Source organism: Sciurus carolinensis, chromosome 8, assembly GCF_902686445.1.
Source record: "Sciurus carolinensis chromosome 8, mSciCar1.2, whole genome shotgun sequence".
NCBI classification, from domain to species: Eukaryota; Metazoa; Chordata; class Mammalia; order Rodentia; family Sciuridae; genus Sciurus; species Sciurus carolinensis.
In genome coordinates, this window is record NC_062220.1 from 116,762,483 (window position 1) to 116,781,680 (window position 19,198).

Consider the following 19,198-nt stretch of genomic DNA (forward strand, 5'->3'; position numbering starts at 1 on the left):
TTGATTTCCAAACACATGGGGGTTTTCTAGCTAATCGTTTTATTGTTGACATATAACTTAATTGCACTGTGGTCAGAAATCTACCTTTATGAGTCTATTCCCTTGAAATTTATTGAAAAATATGTATTAGGTATTATGTATATTATTTATAACACTCAGCTTCCTCACAAAAGAGGAAACTGGGGTTCAGATACTTAATCACTGGGCTTTAAGCAGCACCCAGGTATAGCACTGCAGCCAAGATACAAAAGCAGCCATCTCACTTCATGAGTCCCTTTCTCCAAAGCTATACTGTGTGTGAGAAAAGAGATAAATTTTATATTATGTATATTTTATCACAATAAAAAATAAACAGGTTTGTAATCCCAGAGATTCAGGAGGCTGAGGCAGGAGGACTGCAAATTGGAGGCCAGTCTCTGCAACTTAGTGAGACCTGGTCACAAAATAAAAAATAAGCAGGGCTGGGGATATAGCTCAGTGGTAGAGTGCCCCAAGCACAAAAAAGAAAAAAAGTAAAAATAAAAATGAAAAAAGGTATAATTTATTTTTGCATATATTTAGAGAGCTCTCTTATATCCTCTGGTATGTTAATTTTTTAAAAAAAATTTACATTTTTTAACAACACAGCTGGTGGGCAATAAAAACTGTTCATGTGCCTCTCCTAAAGTCTGACCTTCATGTGCTATTCAAATCTGTGAGGAATCACCCACTTTTGTTCTACAGGTAAATCCTACAACATGAAGTATGTGAATCATTAGATTGTGGGAATTATTAAACAACTACCTTGCAGCTCTGTTGTTTTTTCTTAAATAAATTCTAATCTAAGTCCAAAACTATTTATAAGGGAGTGTCTTGGTAGAAAGCAAAAGGCTATCTGGATTGATCTAAATACATTTGAAACCAAAAATACAGTGTGCCTCCCACACTCAGACATAAGAGATGTTTAGATTAGGACTTGGAGGTCCAGAGAGGCATTTGCCCAGGGCCATGAAGTTCATGGGGAAAAAGGCAGGTGTAGACATCTGAAGACATGCAGAGAGAGGCCTGGCAATCTCTGATCTCCTAAGAAAAGCAAGACTTCAATGTTAACCAAAACCTTCCACTCAGTGCAGTATAGGAGCTCAGCCACTTGCTAGTTGAGTGCCCTCTGACCAGATAACTTCTTTAAGTCTTGGTTTCCTCAACTGGAAAATGGGGTGATAATAACTCAATCTTAGAGGTTGTAAAGATTATGTTCATAAAGCACTGGCAGAGTGGGTACACAATAAATGCTGGTTTTCTGACTTCCAGTAAATATGAAATACTTAACTTTTGTCCTTGTACCTCCCAAGTTCCATCCTCCTTACCTTGCCTCATTAAACATGAACTGTTCACTCTTTTCAGATTCTCTGTAACTAAGTCGATTACCTATACTACTTAGAAGCCTTGATAAAGGATAGAGTTCTATTCCTCTTCACAGGAACTGATCAAAACAGTAATCACTAATGCTAACTAAAGAGCAGGTCCTGAGACTAGCCTATGGTTCCTGTATTTAAATCCCAGCTCTACCCCATGCTGTATGAAGAAACTTCTTTGTCCCTTAATTTCTCTATTTGTGAAATTGGGATAAAACTTTTACTTAAAGCAAAGGTTGTATTTTGAGATGAAGTGAGATAATATGTGTGCATGCATGCAGTATATGAAGAATGTTAAGGCCTGGAAGGCCCTTAAAAATCTTTTCCAAACTTTATATTTCACAAAGGAGTTAAGAGTAACCCAGAGGGTAGATGAGCTGGCCAGGGTCACATGCCATTAGCCTATGACATAGCATAGCACGTCTTTTTGTAAATGTTGACTCTGTTTTCTCACCACTTTCTGCCATACTGTTATAAATCTATCTGGCTATCCTGGGAGGAGAAAAATAACTGTTTTATCCTTAAGTGTGCATATTTCTTTTAATTTTTTTCCCTTTTTTGTACTGAGTAATGAACCCAGAGGTGTTTTACCACTGACCTATATCCTTAGCCTCTTATTTTTTAATTTTGAGATAGGGACTTATTAAATTACCTAGACTGGCCTCAGCATGGAATCTTCTTGCTCTGGCCTCCCAGTAGCTGGGATTACAGGCACAAGCCACCACACCCAGTTAAGTGTGCATCTATCATGCTGCACACTTAGTTGAAAGGGAAGATGATGTAGTGTGGTGACAATCACAGCACTCATGTGAATCAGAAAGGCAGCGATGAGAAACACCTGACTCAAAACTGGGATCATTTGTTCTGTTACATGAATCTCTTTCATCCCCTGCACTGCAGTGAACACCAGGGAAGGGATGTATACCTCAGAGACCAAATTCAATTTTAACTGCCCCTCAAACTCATATTCAGTTGTTCAGAGCTGAACAGGCCAGCCTGTGGCTTCTGCAGATGAGACAGGCATGCAAGAGCTGAAGAACCCTGCAGCATAAATAATCTGAGGGTAGAAGGCAGATGACGCTCTGTGTGGGCTGCAGACAAATTCCATAAAGAAGGCCCCGTCCTGAAGTCAAAGGAGGAAGAAGCAGCAACAATGGTAGCAGCAGATGCAAGGGAGCAAAGAAATAGAGTGTGTACCAGCGGTTCACTGTTGGGGCAAGAACAGAGAGATGAAACAGAAAACAGAGACAAAATGAAGAGAGTTACTTTGGAATAGACACAAGGAAGTGAAGGTAAGGGTGGTGGTATGGGTAGGAGGATAGTAGAATGAATCTGACATTATTACCCTATGTGTGTGTGTGTGCGTGTGTGTGTGTGTATATATATATATGATTACACGACTGGTGTGATTCTACATCATGTACAACCAGAAGAGTGAGAAATTATACTCCATTTATGTAGGATGTGTCAAAATGCATTCTACTGTCATGTAATAAAAAAAAGAAGGAGGGGCAGAGAGAAACAAGGACTCATGAGGAAAAAGAGAAGTGGGGAAGAATAAGAAGAAAGAGAGAGGGAGAGAGAGTCGCCTAGAAAGACAATATCCACATGCAAAGTATGAGCAGGAACTCACACCTTCCCGGGCAGAATATCCCATCTGTGTGGGAGAAAGCACCTGGTTAGGTCCCTCAGGACTCCTAAGAGTGTGGTTTGGGTACTTCTGCCTTCAAACATAGCTCTGAAATGTCTTCAGACCTCTGGCAAGGAGCGGGGAAAGGCCACAGAGCAGCGTGGTGGGGATGGCAGGGAAAAAGCTGCAGCGATGCCAGTGATGAGCAGCCCTCTGGGGGGACACTGAGATACGAAGTTTCTTCTGCCCATTCCCGAATGTGTCAGCCAGATGGAAGAAGATGGCTCAATGCAGGAAGAAGTCTCTATTAATCTTCCTGAGTCCACAGGGGTACAGAAGTGGACATGCCTTCTCCTCCACTAGTTGTGTGACAAAATCATCAAGAAGCTGATACACAGAATGTCAGCTATACAAGCACACTCATTGGAGGCGTTTTCTGAAGCAGCTTCCCCTCCCTACTCTACTTCCGCTGGGTGCAACCACTCATGTTACTTGAAACAAAAATGACATCGATGATTTTTCCAAAGACTCCCTACTTCTTCAAAATATTTTTTTTCTTTTTATGTTTGATTACCAATGAAAACAGAAGTGGCAATTTGTTGAGGTCACTGCTTCCTACAACTTTCCTTCAACTTGAAAAGTAGAATAATTCAGATACGGATGTGTTCTTTTTTTTTTTATCAATACTGCTGCCATGTCCCATCATCCGCTGCAAACTCAAATTCACAAAATTTGGAAAACCGTGGCTGTGGAGAAGCACAGGCGGATATCCATCACGCAGCTAACACGAGGTGCTGCCTCGAGACCTTGGTGAGAATTTCTGAGAATGTCAGCAGGACATCTCACAATAGTTTTGCTTCCCCTTCTCTAAACCTGGGACTCTACATCCAGCACTACTGATGGCTCCTATGCTGTATTTCAGGGTTCAATTGGAAGATCAGGAGAGTGTTCTAAACAGCAGCCTAATATTTGGTGCAGCTCAACCTTAACACTTGTGATTCTATAATTTCTCTATTTTTTCTGTCTAATCCTTGGCACCATTTAAAATCCTGAAAGGTAGCATAAACAGATGTTAAGAAAAGGAAAAAAACTAGTAGGCAGCAGGTTATATATCTCATTATTCCATTCCTGTACCCTCTCTGTCAGAACGTATTCCAGCAGAAGTGCTGATGATGCTGAGATTTATGTATGAATAAGTGAGAACAGGTAAAAAATCCTCTTTATTGGCCAACAGAACATTCTTTGAGCACAGATTCTCCTTGGGACCTGAAGCTACTCCCTAGAGCAGCTGTCAGCAAACTAAGCTTGCAGGCCAAATCTAGCTAGCCATCTGTATTTTTATAGCCTTTGAGCAAAAAATTGTTTTTACAAAGTTAAGTGGTTATAGAAATACCTACACAACAGCCTTATTTTGCCTTTTCACCCACAAAGTCTTAAGTATGTATTTAGGTTTGCTGGTTCTGGTTCATAGAGACCACAAGTTACCTAGCCTTGGGAGGTATATTTTCTGATTTTAATCCCTCCATCCAAGTAGCCAAACAGTATACTTCTAGTAACTTATGTGAAGGAAATAATCAGCAATGTGGTAAAATAATTATTATATGAAAGTTCTTTATAATGTTTATCATTGTGATGCACTAGAGTATAAAAATCTATAGAATTGCTAAAATTTATCTTATAAATCAGAAACCACTTGTAATTTTAATGAACAAGTTCTAAATGAAGATATATTCATACAACGAAATGCCATGTTTTTTTATGTGCATGTGTGATGTTGGGGAATTGAAACTAGGGCCTTGTGCATGTTAAACCACTAAGCCTCCAGCCCACAGCTATTTTTCAAAAATCATACTTTTGGGGCTGGGGGTTTAGCTCAGTAGTAGATCACTTATGTAGCATGTGCGAGGCCCTGGCTTTGATCTCCAGTACTGGAAAGAAAATTTAAAAAGGCTTTTTAAAAATGACATGAAAAACTTTTATGACATGAAAGTAAAATAAAATAATACAGGAATAAATATACAACTTGACAATTTTGAAAAATAAAATATGTCCACTGATATATTTCATCTCCCAGTGGTAGAGACCAGATAAGAACTGAATTTCCCAGGAGGTGAAGCTGACAGAGTTGTCTACTGCTCTTAAAATCCAAAAATATCACACCTATGGAGTTTTCTCCCCTTTGACTATACTTGTTATTCCTTACAGAGGGCTAAATTCTGTTTTTTTTGTGTGTGTGTTTGTGTGTTCTCCCTAACCCAGGATGTTCCTGTTTTGACTATATTTCTCAGGAGTCTAAAAAAACAGAATAATCCTGTTATAGCTTAGATGTAGTAACTGGAGGCAGGTGGGGTATGGCTGGAGGAAGTGGATCATCAGGGGTGTGGCTATGGGGCATATATTTTGTATCTGGAGAGTGGAGTATCTGCTCTCTCTGCTTCCTGATCATCACAAGAGCTGCTTCTTTCTGCCACACTCTCCTGCCATGGTGTTCTGCCTCCCCCCAAGCCCCAAGGAATGAAGCTGGTTCTCTATGAACTAAGACCTCTGAAACTGAGAGCCCTCAATTAAACTTTTCCTCCTTTACAGTTGTTCCAGTCAGGTCCTTTAGTCACAGCAATGAAAAAGTTGACTAAAACAAATCCCATTATCAAAGAAGAGTGAACTCTTGTAGAAGGTTCTTCAGAAATATTCTACTTCTGTCTGGGAAAACTAACAATGATGTTGAAGGAAAACCATATGGCCAATTTCAAAGCTCATGCCAGATCTTGGGCTTGGATGAAAAGAATTCTATTTGAATTTGTTTTATAGCTGCACTTAATTAGAAGTTAGCTTCCATACAACTGTGCACAAGAAAGTTCCTTAATAAAGACAGTAATAGTCATAGAACCTTAAAAGGGCTTGGGGTAGGGTTCATCCAAACTTTCAGCATATTTGATCCTGAACTGGAAGGCCTATCCATTCTACCCTCCACATTGGGTCTCAGAGCACACTAGGTAGCTCCCCTCTGGTGTGGGCTCCTTTACCTTTCATGGGCTGTCCCTGTAGATGGGACTCATGGCAATGCTGATGCTCTCAGCTGGCTAGGAAAGTTGCTGCTTTCCTAGGCACCTGAAAGGAAGAAAAGCACATGAGTTCAGTTTCTGCAGAGCTCCCTGGTGAAGAATCCACATTAGCCAAGATGATGAGGACTGCTCTGTTACTGGTATCTTCAAACACACACACACACACACACACACACACACACACACACACACACAACTTCTGCCTTATTTCTCCTTTAGGGCCTAAATGGTATACTTAATTTTATTAAATTGTCCTGAACAGCTGCAAGTCCTCCCCAGTAAATTAGTAAACAGCCTGATTTAAAAAGCGTTCTGGGTTGGGTATGGTGGTACAACCCAGCAACTCAAGAGGCTGAGGCAGGATGATCAACTGTACTGGGGATTTTAAGGCCAGCCTGTATTACTTTAAAAGGGCAACAATTTAAAAGAATCCATCCATGAACACCATTATTTCAGTCCTCTAGGAAGACTTTTTCTCAATTTTTATGAAATATATCAGCAAAAGCACATTCTGAAAATTAGGGTTGCTTTCAAGTATGACATAAGTTAAATAGGGGGAAATGTGTAGAAATTTATGTAATTCTTTCCAATAGTTATATCCCTATCCCCCACTGAAATCCCCATCCAAATCTAATAGACATTATTTCTTAAAACAAGACAAATGATATCTCATCTCATCTTATGATATCTCATCTCAGTTCTAATGTGATTCAATGCATAACTCTTGTGTTCAATTTCAATTTTTTCACAATAAAATGAACTATGAACTATTTTTAACTTAAATTATATTGTTTTAAAATATTATACTCTTGGCTGGGCTTGTAGCTCAGTGGTGGAGCACCTGCCTCACAGGTATCAGGCACTGGGTTTGATCCCCCAGCACCACATAAAACAAACAAATAAGATAATTAAAGCTTAAATTAAAAAAAAAAAAAAAAAGAAACATATTGGAATCCTCAAAAAAAAAATACTGTACTCTTATTTGGCTAATTTCAGAAGGTTCACATTACAGTCTTAAATGCTTCATTATTATTGTTATATATGGAGACTACTCCAGGATCACCCTATGGATACCAAATTCTATGAAGGCCGAAGACCCTTATATATAATAGCATAATATTTGAATAGCAGGTACGCACCTTTTCTCTTATTCTTGAATTCATTTTTACGTTACTTATAATAGCCAATACAATGTAAAGGCAAATAGTGGTTACACTGTTTTGTTTAGGGAATAATGACAAGTAAAAAGTCTGTACATATTCAGTACAGATGCAATTATTTTAATATTGAAAAATTATTATTTATTTGACAAATGACTTCTACATCAACATAAAGAAATGATGATAACTTATATATACACTAATTCAAAATATTTTCACTAGGCACCAAGTAGAACATTTTCCAATCTTTTCTCCAAAAACACCTTTATCACTGAAAGAATGCCCCAAACTTATTTAGGTTTTTAATCAAAAAATCTAAAGTTGCTAATCAGAACTTCTAACTAGCATGAAATGCAGATGTAGTATTTTTTACAGAATTTCAATCTGTGGTCAGCTGAATCCCTGAATACAATACCCACAGACACAGACAGAGTACCAACTACACTGTTGCAGTTGACACTGTGAGACACCACTCAGATCCCTCCACTGAGGCCTGGATGCTGCAGCAGCTGTGAGCACTGTCCAAGTGGAGGCTGCAGAGGAGACTCCTCTGAGCTCCCACCTGCCGGCTGTCACAGCCCATTAAAGATCTGTGTTTGTGAGTGTCAGAGAGTTTGTATGTGTGGTATGTGTGTGCATGTGTGAAGGCCTGCTTATCTTTGAAGGCTATGACAGATTCAGGGCTCACACAGGGTCACCTGAGGCTGTCACTGGATGCTGCAGATTTCCCTGTGCCCCCTCCTGTTTCTTCCTACTCCCTTCCAATGATGCTGTGCCCAAGGACACTCCTTAATAACTGCCCACATGCTGAATCCCCTCTTAGTCTGCTTCCTCAGGACCCCTACCTGCCACACTTCTCCTCTTAAATTTTTTGATGTTTTTCTTTTCTTTTGTGGTGCATGGCTTCACTCATGCCAGACAAGAGCTCTACCATTGAAACACAAAATTTGGACTCCCCCCAGCCTGAATTCTGGTATTTTATGTGAAATAATCTCATACCAGCAATTAAAAAATCTGTGTCAATGGTAACCTGTTGCACGCTTTTTGAAATATTATTATAGAAAAACTCAAACATACAAAATGAAAGAATATAAAGAACCCCTATATAATCAGCCACCAAAATTATATACTTGGAGCCAATCTGTTTCATCTATATCTCCTACCTCTCCACACCAATTCTTTTGAAGCAAAACTCACATATTATTTTATCCCAAACCCTGCAGTTTCTCTAGAATAACTTAAAAAAACAACCAAAATTATAATTTTATATTTTTGATTTGCCCGACTGTCTCAGAAACAAAACAAAACATCCCTAGTTTCTTCATCCAAAGCAAGATTCAAATAATATCCCTACTCTATAATGTTAAGTCCCTTAAGTCTCCTTAAGATATAAGCTCCTCTTTATCTCTCCTTAAAACTCATTTCTTGAAGAGAATAGCTCATTTCTCCTGTAAAGATACAGTCTAGATGTGTTGCTTTCATTCCTTTATTGCTTAACACGTTCCTCTGTGCCCTGTACTTCCTAAGAACTAAAAGTTATACCTAGAGGTTTGGGCAGATTTAGGCCCAATTTGGGGCAACACTTCTTCTTAAGTGGAGTTGTGTATTTCTATCTGGAGACCCCATAGTGTCTGGCTTTCTCTCTGGTGGCGCTAGCTGCCACTGATGATCTTTGCTGGATCTTATAATTCTTTGGAGTCTACACATATTCTACATTTATTCTACACATATTCTAAAAGAGAAACTTCCCACACCAATTATTTGGTGACTCTGAGGTATGATTCACAGAGGAAAGGCAGAATACATGCTTGATTCTTTCCCTTCTCCACTGACATCACACTGAGTGCCTGTCTATGTGTGTTTCTCTCTCTACCACATTGCCACGTGTTTTCCTAAGCCACATCCACCAATGCACACTGACATTCTTTGGTACTTCTTGACGGCTAGAGCAGTGGGCTATGACTGGAACAGTAGTGGCAAGAAGCCTGAGTTACCCCCAGCACCTTTTTAGATGCACATTCAGATACACATAACAATCCACATTGACTTAATTGCCTTCCACAAGTTGAACCACAGAGCAGGAATCAGAGTCAGACATCGAAAAGACCCTGTCCTTGACTTTAGAGGCTCCTTGTCTAATGGCTCAGGGAGGAGACTGCCACAAAATAATGAGTGCCAATGTATACGCACATGCATGAGACCACACACAAGGACACACTGCATTCTAACAGGTGGGGGCAGCCAAGCCTCCATAGATGCAGTGCCATATGCACTGGGTGGGTCTGGGAAGGTGGGTAGAAGGAAGATAGACTACACAGAAGCAGGAAGACAAATGGAGATGCCTTTCACCGGCCTTTGCAGGTTGATGGTATGCTGCACCATACTTCTGGCCTGCTTTCAACATGGAGCCCTAAGTAACGAGCACACACCAGAGCCACCCTGGATAGGATAAGGACATCCTATCTGCTGAAGTGTCTGTCTGTCTATCTCTCCCCTCCACCCTAGCTTGGCTATCAAGTTATACTCATCTAATAGAAGCAGAGGAGCTTGTTGGCCTATATCTATTGGCCAGGCTCCTTCCACTGCTATTAATCATCAGGGATCTGAGACTTCAGAGACTTCTGCCTTCTATAAGAACCTGACCAAACATCTGCACCTACAGATACAGAAGGAAACTGAAAGAAATAAACATAGGCTATGCATGGTGGTGCATGCCAGCAATCCTAGTTACTTAGGAAGCTGAGGTAGAGGATTGCAAGTTCAAGGCCAGCCTGGGCAACCTCAGTAAGACTCTCTCTCAAAAAAATAAAAAAAAAGAAAAAAAAATTTTTTTAAGTGTAGGGAAATTATCTCAGTGGTGGAGCACCTATTGGTTCAATCATCTCCAATACCAAGAGAGAGAAACTTGGTCATAACATAACACTTATTTCACAATAAATATAACTGAATCTGCTTGGTGCAGAAGAAAAGCATACCAAAAAACAGTGTATGAGCAAATGTTATGTAAATTTGTCTCTCTCTACTATGTGTTCACCCTTGAGAAAACATTTGAACCCCAGGAGCAATCTGCTAGGGGCAAGGAAAAAGTCTTCAGGACTCTGTCCTGCCTCCTACTGTCAGTTGCTCTTTACTTTAGGGGATGCTACTACCCCAAGATAGCCTTCTCCCAGTATGAGCAGAAAGAGGATCCTTGGTGTGTACTAAATGATGACTCACTGACAAATTAAAATAAGATACCTCACCCCCAGCTTCACACCCTCCCAGCAACATATGGTCCTTGTTCTCCTTTTCAGAGGGAAAAGTCTGTGATTAGTTATAGGGAGAAGCTGCCAGGAAGAGTTCTGGGCTCTTTCCTGGGTCTGATAAAGTTATTTTTGGAAGAGGACATGGTGCCTTCAGTAAAGAGCCCATCCTAACCCTGCTTTCATCTCTCATTTGCCATCTCCCAGGCAACCTGCCCTGTCCTCTCCATCATCCTTTCCTTTCTATTTCATCATTAGCCTCCACCTGACCTCTGCTTCCTGGTACCCACCCACCAAGCCTTCCTATACATGGGGTTCATCTCTGAAGAAACCACTTCTGCCAAAGACACTGACTATATAGTTCATGATATTAAGGAATATAATTTTTAAAGGTAAACTAGAAGATTTCTATTTGGGTTTTGGGGTTTTTTTGTTTGTTTGTTTTTTTTTTTTTTTTTTAAGGGGACTTACGTTTCAGAGATGTAGTCTGAAATACTACAGAAGAGGTATGCTGTCTGCAACTTGAGAAAAAAATAAAAGGAAGAGTGAACTGGAGTGGAATTTAAATGAAACAAGACAGGCCCTGAGTTACAGATCACTGAAGATGAGTGATGAGTAAAGAGGAATTTATTATACTACTCTGTCTACTTTTTTTCCATCTGTCTGAAAAATTTCCATTAAAATAAAAAACTTTAGAGCTGGGCACAGTGGCACATGCCTGGATTCCTAGCAACTCAGGAGGCTGAGGAAGGAGGATTTCTAGCTAGTGAAACCCTGTCTTATAATAAAAAATAAAAAGGAGTGGGGATGTAGTTCAATGCTAAAGCGCCCCCCAGTGGTATTCCCCAGTATAAAGAGATTCAAAGGATTCCTTCGGCTATGAGACCAGGTATGGATGGCCTGGCATTCAGCTTCCCACACTATCTTTCCAATTGCACCTCCCACCATACCTCCTGCTCTTCCACTTGCTTCAACATTGCTTTCTGAAAGTCTAATGTGTGTTGCCTCTTGCTAGGCACAACACCCACTCTTACAGCTGACAGATAAAGTGCAGACTCTCCTAACACTCACCCCACATCTGTTCAGGGTAAATCTATTTTTTCTTATTATTTATTTTAATTTTTTTGGCAGTCAGATTACAGGGAATAGGAATACACAGATGCCCTGATGAACATAGGCCTAGGATGTAGGCAAGCAGAAGGGAATGTGATCTAGCTAGGGGGATGGAAAGACCAGGAAGGCTGCCCAAGGCAGGTTACACCTGTGCACAGGAATGTTGTCTCTTTTCCCTGAATCCCACCTTTCTCCTTGTGTAAATACTTCACTGCCTACAATTTCCAAATCCTACCTCCTGGGATGCTCTCCTTGCCCCCCACGCAAGGTGTGGTCCCACTGGTATCCTGTCAACTATAGCCACATACCCAAATGCCTACAGAAAGCAGTTAGGTATCACGGTTGAAGGTGCAAGACAGGTCTAAAACCAGATGGAGAACCAGAAACACAAGTCCCTTCTAAAGTACAGCCCATTGTGGCTGGGTACAAATGTGGACAGACTCCACTATTTAAAGCAAAGCTGGCTGAGGCAGGAGGATTGTGATTTCCAGGATAGTGTGGGATATAGAGTAACACTCTATGTCCAAAAAAATGAAAAGCAAAGCTGGACTTTACATGCTATATATGCCTTTATATTATCTATGAAAATTCATATAAAATCAAGATATATGAAATCTCCAAATTGGAAAAATTTGGCTGAAATATTTAAAAAATATTTTAAAAATGCTGGCTGCAGTGGAGCCCATTTATAGTCCCAGCTACTTAGAAGAATGAGGCAGGAGGATCACTTGAGCCTAGGAATCCAAAGCCTGCCTAAGTAACATAGCAAGAGCCCATCTCAAAACAAATAAATAAATAAAAAAATATTTTGTGGGACAAACTAAACGTGTCTTGTAATTTAAATTAAGCTTCAGACTAAAAATTTGTAATTGCTGATCTATTTTATGTTCCTCAAGACTTACCAGGGAATGGCTGGCCTCCATCTTCTCAGCAGCTCCTAATAGATGGAAATTTTGTTTTGTCCTGGTCACAGGAGTGAAGCACTGTAAACCCTCTGTTCCAGTGAACAGGTTCCTCTCAAACCAGGCAGTCTCGACTTGCCTCCATCTCCCGCCAAGCAGACAGAGTTGAGGTTCCTTTCTTCTTCGGTAGTGTGTGGCTTACAGACACAAGAGAGTGTGTAGAAATGAGCCTGGTCATCTGGAAGCCTTCTGTGGTGGTTCCTTTCTAAAGCAGAGAAGAGCAGATGAGGCTCTAGTGGACTCTCTCAGTGGATACCACTCACATTCCAGCACAGGCTGCTCCATCTATAGGTACTAAGAACCCAATTAACACAGTAGAGGAACACAGGTTCTTTGTGTTCAACAAATGATGGAAGAAGAAAACCGAGGCTCAGCGAGGTTAAACAATTTATTACAAATCCCACTAGAACTGGAATTCAAACTCCAGCTGCCTCAGTTCAAAACCAACATTCTTCCCATTACAGAGGGTCTCCTAGAAATGTTCCAAATTGTAAGTGATGCTGCATACAAAAGCAGATGATGTGAGAGAAAGACTAGTGAACTTTGTTTTGGGTTAAAAAATAAATAAAAACAGGGTTCGTGATGCAACACTAGAAGACAATTAAAATGAGTGAACTACTGATACTCAGAACAATTTGAATGAATCCCAAAGCATGATGCTAAGTGAAAGAAGTCAGCCTCAAAAGGTTTCATATTGTATGATTTCATTTTTGTAACATTTGGAAAAGACAGAAGTGCTGTGATGGTCAATGAGCCAGGCAGTGGTTGCTAGGGGACAGGGATGTAGGAGAAACGACCACAAGGAAGAGCATGATGGAGTTTTTTTTTTTTTTTTTTTTTGAGAGAAGACTAATCTGTATCCTGATCAAAGTGGAGGCTGCATAAATCTATACATTTGCCAAAATTCGTAGACCTGTATGCAAGCACTTATACACCCTTGCACATTATAATAAATGTTAATTCAAACAAAACACAATAATGCTGAATCCTAGATTTGCCCCTTATTAGCAGGGTGCCCTCAGAAACATTCCACAAGCCTCATGAGCCTCAGTCTTCCCACTGGGTAGAAGTGTGTGATGAAATGAAGGATGAAGAAAGCTGGGCACTCTTAAAAGTGATGTTAGTAAGAAAGGACTGCTCCTGTTAAACTCCTAAGAGTCTGAACTCAGCAATTCAGCACTATACCACACAGGCAGCTGTGTTCAACACTGGATCCCAGTTGGGGAACAGATAAGGGCACTGTGTCCTTAGAGGGGTAACTTACACAATGGGACATTCCCCCATGGTTTGACATACCCTTTAACCTCTCTTCTTCATACAGTACAGGAATACACTGGGATTTAAAATGAACATTGGGCAGTTGTGAGGTAAATAAACCAACCAATGAGAGGCCCCTGAGAAAGGAGGTGGCAGATACTGCATCCCACAGCAGGCACAGTCCCTAAGGAGCCCCAGGAACCCTCACTACATCATGAGATTTGAGTGATACCACTTGCGAATCTGGTTCAAGTCCTCCACAAAAGGTGCTTGGTGGCAGTGATGTGGGTTGGCAGCAGCAGGACACAGGACCTCCAGAATTTTAGAGATTCAGTTAAGCTACAGAGGCAAAGGAAAACAGGGTGGTGGCAAGAAAAAAAGAGATACTCAGAGCACCTCAGTGAACTCTCTCTGGAGTTGGTGCATGAAGGTCCACCTCCCCGTGAGTGTGCTTTCATCTGATGCTGACGTTTGCGATTTCATTTAAGATACGAGCTTTGAAGGAAGGCCATGAAGGCAGCTTTTGTTTTAATCTCAGAGGAATCAGAACTACTGTGAGCACCCAGGCTCAGCAAGGTTGTAACTATACATCATCATCAACTGTGCACAAAATTAAAAAGTCAAAAATGAGACACCACAAAGCTACCAGTCACACAGTCAAGAAAATGTTAAGAACATAGTCTGCACTGACACTTGCACAAAAGAGCACAGCATCCCTGAGTCCATTGATGTTTTTTAAATTGTACATATACATAACAAAAGCTACCACTTTAACCAATTTTGATTGTGTAAGTCAGTGACATTTGTTACCTCCATACTGTTGTGTAACCATCACCCTATCTACTTCATCACTATATTTAACCCATGCAATTGTGCAATTGTGTTTTAATTCTTACATTTTTTTTCTGGGAAGACAGATATCACCTCATCATCAGAAAAAAAAAAAAAAAAGACAAATGATAGAGTATGCATACAACTAAGCAGCAAAGATGCTCTCAAACCTAAAATCCTCAGAGCCAGCAGAACAAGTAATTCTACTTGTACTGTTCCAGCTGCTTGTGGGAGAAATTTAACCCAATAAGAGACAAATTCTGAGTATAAGTGCAAAGGGCACAGACTATAGGTGCAGTGGATCTGGACAGATTCATACAGGTCATGCCTAGACATTCAAAAGATCATTCCTCTCAGTTCTCTTTTCTGTCTAATGCACTTAGCATTATCCTTGGCATTCAACCCTTGACTATAGTAATCAACTCATTCCAGGGGACTGTACTGGAAATTTCCCAGATCTTAAATTTTTTCATTCTTCTCCCTTCATGTTCTTTATTTTTAATTGATATTAATCATACTAAATAGCATAAGCTGAATCAAATCCCTTTGATTTAGTAGGTAACGTATACCTTAAAATAACCTCAGGGATGTTTCAAAACAAACACTCTGAAGAAAAAACCAACTGCTAAACTTCCTGGGTTTGAACTAAGAACTATACACAATTTAGCAAGCCGACATAATCCAGATCAGTAGCTAAAGACCTTAAATATAAAAGGACTCACGTGGGAAGGTATTGCATCACTGTGATCCTCTTGTCCTTCAGTGTCACTTTGTGGAAAGTTCTGCCCATACTCCACCAATACTGGTCCTCCTCCTCAGGACAGTTATGGGACATAAGGCCTAAAAGGAAAAATAATAAGACTTCCTCTAACTGGCTGAGGCTCATTCCTAAAAAGGGGTTCTTTTTCATCCACACAGATGCAGAAAGTGAGAAACAGAAGAGGCAACACTTTCTTTTGAGGGGAAGTTTTATAGAATATAATTCTTGTTTAAAATAAGTCCAGAAGTTGGCATATTTTTCTGTTATCAAACCAACCAAGAGCAGACTAGACCCAAGTGGTGCTGATAACACCTAGATTTCACATGCCGAGCTGAACAGCCTGATGCTTCCTCCTTCAAGGAAGAACATTCTGGAGTAAATGTTAACAGGTTAAGAGAGACTGTAAACACTTGCACATTGTTGGTGGGACTACAGGCTAATACAACTACTCTGGAAAGCAGTTTGGAGATTCCTTAAAAAACTAGGGATAGAACCACCATATGAACAAGTTTTTCTACTCCTAGGTATTTTCCCCAAAGAACTGAAATCATCATACTACAGCAATATAGCCACATCGATGTTTATAGCAGCACAATTCACAATAGTTTAATTATGGAAGCAATCTAGATGCCCACTGATAGATGAATGGATTAAGAAATTGTGGTATATGTATACAGTGGAGTTTTACTCAGCCATCAAAAAGAATGATATTATATGGCATTTGCTGTTATATGGATGGAAATGGAGAATATGCTAACTGAAATTAGTCAAACTCAGAAACTCAAAGGTAAGATGTTTTCTCTCATATGCAGAAGTTAGAATTTAAAAAAAGGAAAGGGAGGGAAGGATAAGACTACACAAAGGATTGATCAAATACAAATTACTAGACCAGTGAAAGTAAGTCTGGTAGACTGGACAGAGGTGGGGAGGGGGAAGACAGGAGGCAAAAGGGGGAGGAGAGGGGATCATGAATTGAAATTGACTGCTGTGCATGTATGAGTTTGTTGGGATGAAGCCAACTATTATGTATAACCATAAAGCTCTAATTAAAAAATTTTTAAAAAGAGAGGAAGTAAAATGGAACTCCACTCCAGCTAAGCACCAGCTGCATACCCTAGCATCTGAGGTTCTTACCCCAGGGTGGCCGGACCCACCTTCCCGGCTTCCACTCCCTGGCCTCCCACACTGCTGTTCTAAGCTTCAGTCTTAAAGGACCATTTATTTATTCACTGTAATTTCCCTCCTTCAAACATCTGTTCATGTTGCTTCTGCTGTCTTCACTTCATGGGCCACCATCAAAATCCTTCAGATCATTTAAAGTCAACATCAAATACCACTTCTTCCAGAACACTGTGAGACCCTATGAACAGCTCGAATGGTAGCTTGTATATAGCTCTTTAGGTGTGTCTTTCATACTCTCATGAACTATGAGTTTCAAAGAGCTGGGCAGTAGGGTGTAGTCCCAGCTACTCAGGGGGCAGGAGAAACACTTCAGCCCAGGAGGTTGAGGCCAGTCTGGGCAACATGTGAAACCCTCTCTCAAAGTATAAATAAATAAAAGGTCATATTAAAATTAAAAAATAAAAGTTCTAGGAGGCCAGGGCTGAATTTTGTTCATATATTTTCAGTAGCACCTGGTAAAATGCCATGCCCAGAGCAGTTATTCAAAAAATATTAACTGAGGGCTACAGATGTAGCTCAGTGGTAGAATGCTTGCCTAGCCTGTGCAAGGTTCTGGGTTCAAACCCGAGTATCACAAAAAAATTTTTTAAAAAATTTGAATGGAGTTGAATTCAAGAAAGAGGAAAATAATGAAGACTCAAAAAGACATGAATTCGAGAGAGTGAAAATTGTGCTGCATAGAACAAAAAAGCTAAGGCAAGACTCTTGATTTCAAAATGAAATTCAGTGCTATGAATGAGTTGTTCAGCTTTGACAGTCACATAATGGCAGGCAATACAGTAATGGTCAGGAGAAGAGGATGGCAGAAGCTGAAAGGACCTTCACTGGGATTATGGAAATTTATCAGATAACACAGAGGAAGTGGCAGACCAGCTTCACCTGGCAAAGAAGCTAGACTTTGACTCAGGTTACCCAAGATTAAACCTCAACTCTTTCTTTTGACAGCTCATGATCTCAAGGACCAAATCTCCCCTAGTTTCACTTTCTGCAACTAGAAATAGAGCATGCCCCATCTAGGAATTCCTGTGTCCATGCTAGAAACACCCTGCTGGCTATCAGGAAGACGGTGTTATATAGTGAGGCACCCTGATATTGCATCCTAAAGTGGAGCAAATTATATTCCAGGCATGTCTGATTATGTGAGAAAGAACCCCAATATTATACATAACTATAATGCACTAACAAAAACATTTAAAAATAAACTAGGTGCACTTCAGTTATTTCTGTTTTCATCCTGCACAGCACTCTTCACAATCTGATTAAATATATACTTGTATATATACTTGTGATTTTTAGTTTAAGGTCAATCTTTCCCAAGAGACTCTGACCCCCAAGGCAAGGCCAGTGCTGTTCTGTTCTCTAATGGAACAGGGCATGGCTCACATTGGGTAATCAATAAATCTGTGACAAGCGAGCAGCACAAACTTAGTTATGATGACAACTTTTTCAGTAATTATAATAATAATGGCACTATTTCTGTTACTACAGAAATAAGAGATTGAATTTATGGAAGAAGAAAATAAACAGAAAGGGTAACATCAGGCCAGTTGCCTCTGGTCAACTATCCTTGACAATAAGGTTCATGAATCAATCAGAATCAGCACTGGATGCAGAGTAAATACAGAGCCATGAAGAACATATACCATCTATTTCCAGAGAGTAGCTAGTAGGCAGACTCACTAGGGTCATAAAGCAGGTGAGATCATTCCAATGTTCTTGGGTTAGAGAACAAAATCCTTTCCAGAGTCTGGTGAGGCCTGGGTCTCCTGACACCTCTGGCTGAACCTGTAGTTCACTCCTTGTGCTCCGTCACCAGTATTCTTTTTGGTTCCTTGTGTCACAAGGCCTCCCATAATAGGGCCTTTGCATATATGGATCCCTCTGCCTGGCATGCTCTTCCCTTCAATTCCTACCCTCTACTCCCAACCTAATAATCCCCTAATACTTCTCCTAATAACCCCTGTAATACTTCAGGTCTAAACTCAAAGGTCACCTTCTCCGCGAAGCTATCCCTTCCAGACCAGATCAGACCATAATTAAAGTCTCACAGGCTCTTGTTTATCACAATAATTTTTTCATAGTTTGACTAAGTTATTTTTCCCCTCTGGGCTATTACTCCTTCCTCAGAGTAGGGGCTTCAAAGACAGCTGGATGAATAAGTGAATGAATGAATGCATGAATGAATTCATGTATTTATTGACCCACACTGCTGTATTCTATGCCCTGTGGTTTCCATTGTGGAGGACAAAACGATGAAAAAAGTACTGACACTCCAAAAGGCTAATGTGTTTGAAATATGAATAGAAGGCAATGTACAAAAGATGACCAAAGGAGCTTTCAACAAAAATCCAGAGGGGGTCCAAACTTCAGCTATAAACAGTGGGGTCTGAACTGGACCACTAAGCCCCACTAACAGAGTCACACTTCTCTGATCCTCTGGTCAGAGGAGCACTAATGGAGCCAAAGATGATCTGAGTTTTGCCTTGGGTGGTTAGGGGAGTGAAGGTCTCCTTAGCAACAATGAGGAGGCAAGAGACAAAGTTTGTTGACTGTTCTAGGTGATTACTGCTTTCTGATTCCCAGCACCCACACTTCATTCCCTCTA

The 19,198-nt window shown here is 40.3% G+C and overlaps 1 long non-coding RNA gene across 5 annotated transcripts in view; it reads right to left on the minus strand.

The window, feature by feature from the left end:
- The window catches only part of LOC124991971 (uncharacterized), a 94,948-nt gene that overhangs the window by 40,308 nt on the left and 35,442 nt on the right, over positions 1-19,198 (minus strand). For 3 of the 5 annotated variants that reach the window (XR_007110003.1, XR_007109999.1, XR_007110000.1), the window contains 3 exons: positions 15,374-15,491; positions 12,504-12,768; positions 6,048-6,132 (listed from right to left, as the gene is read on the minus strand). This is a non-coding gene — a long non-coding RNA (uncharacterized LOC124991971). The remainder of the gene's footprint in view (positions 1-6,047; positions 6,133-12,503; positions 12,769-15,373; positions 15,492-19,198) is intronic. The other 2 variants (XR_007110001.1, XR_007110002.1) reach the window with 2 other exon arrangements.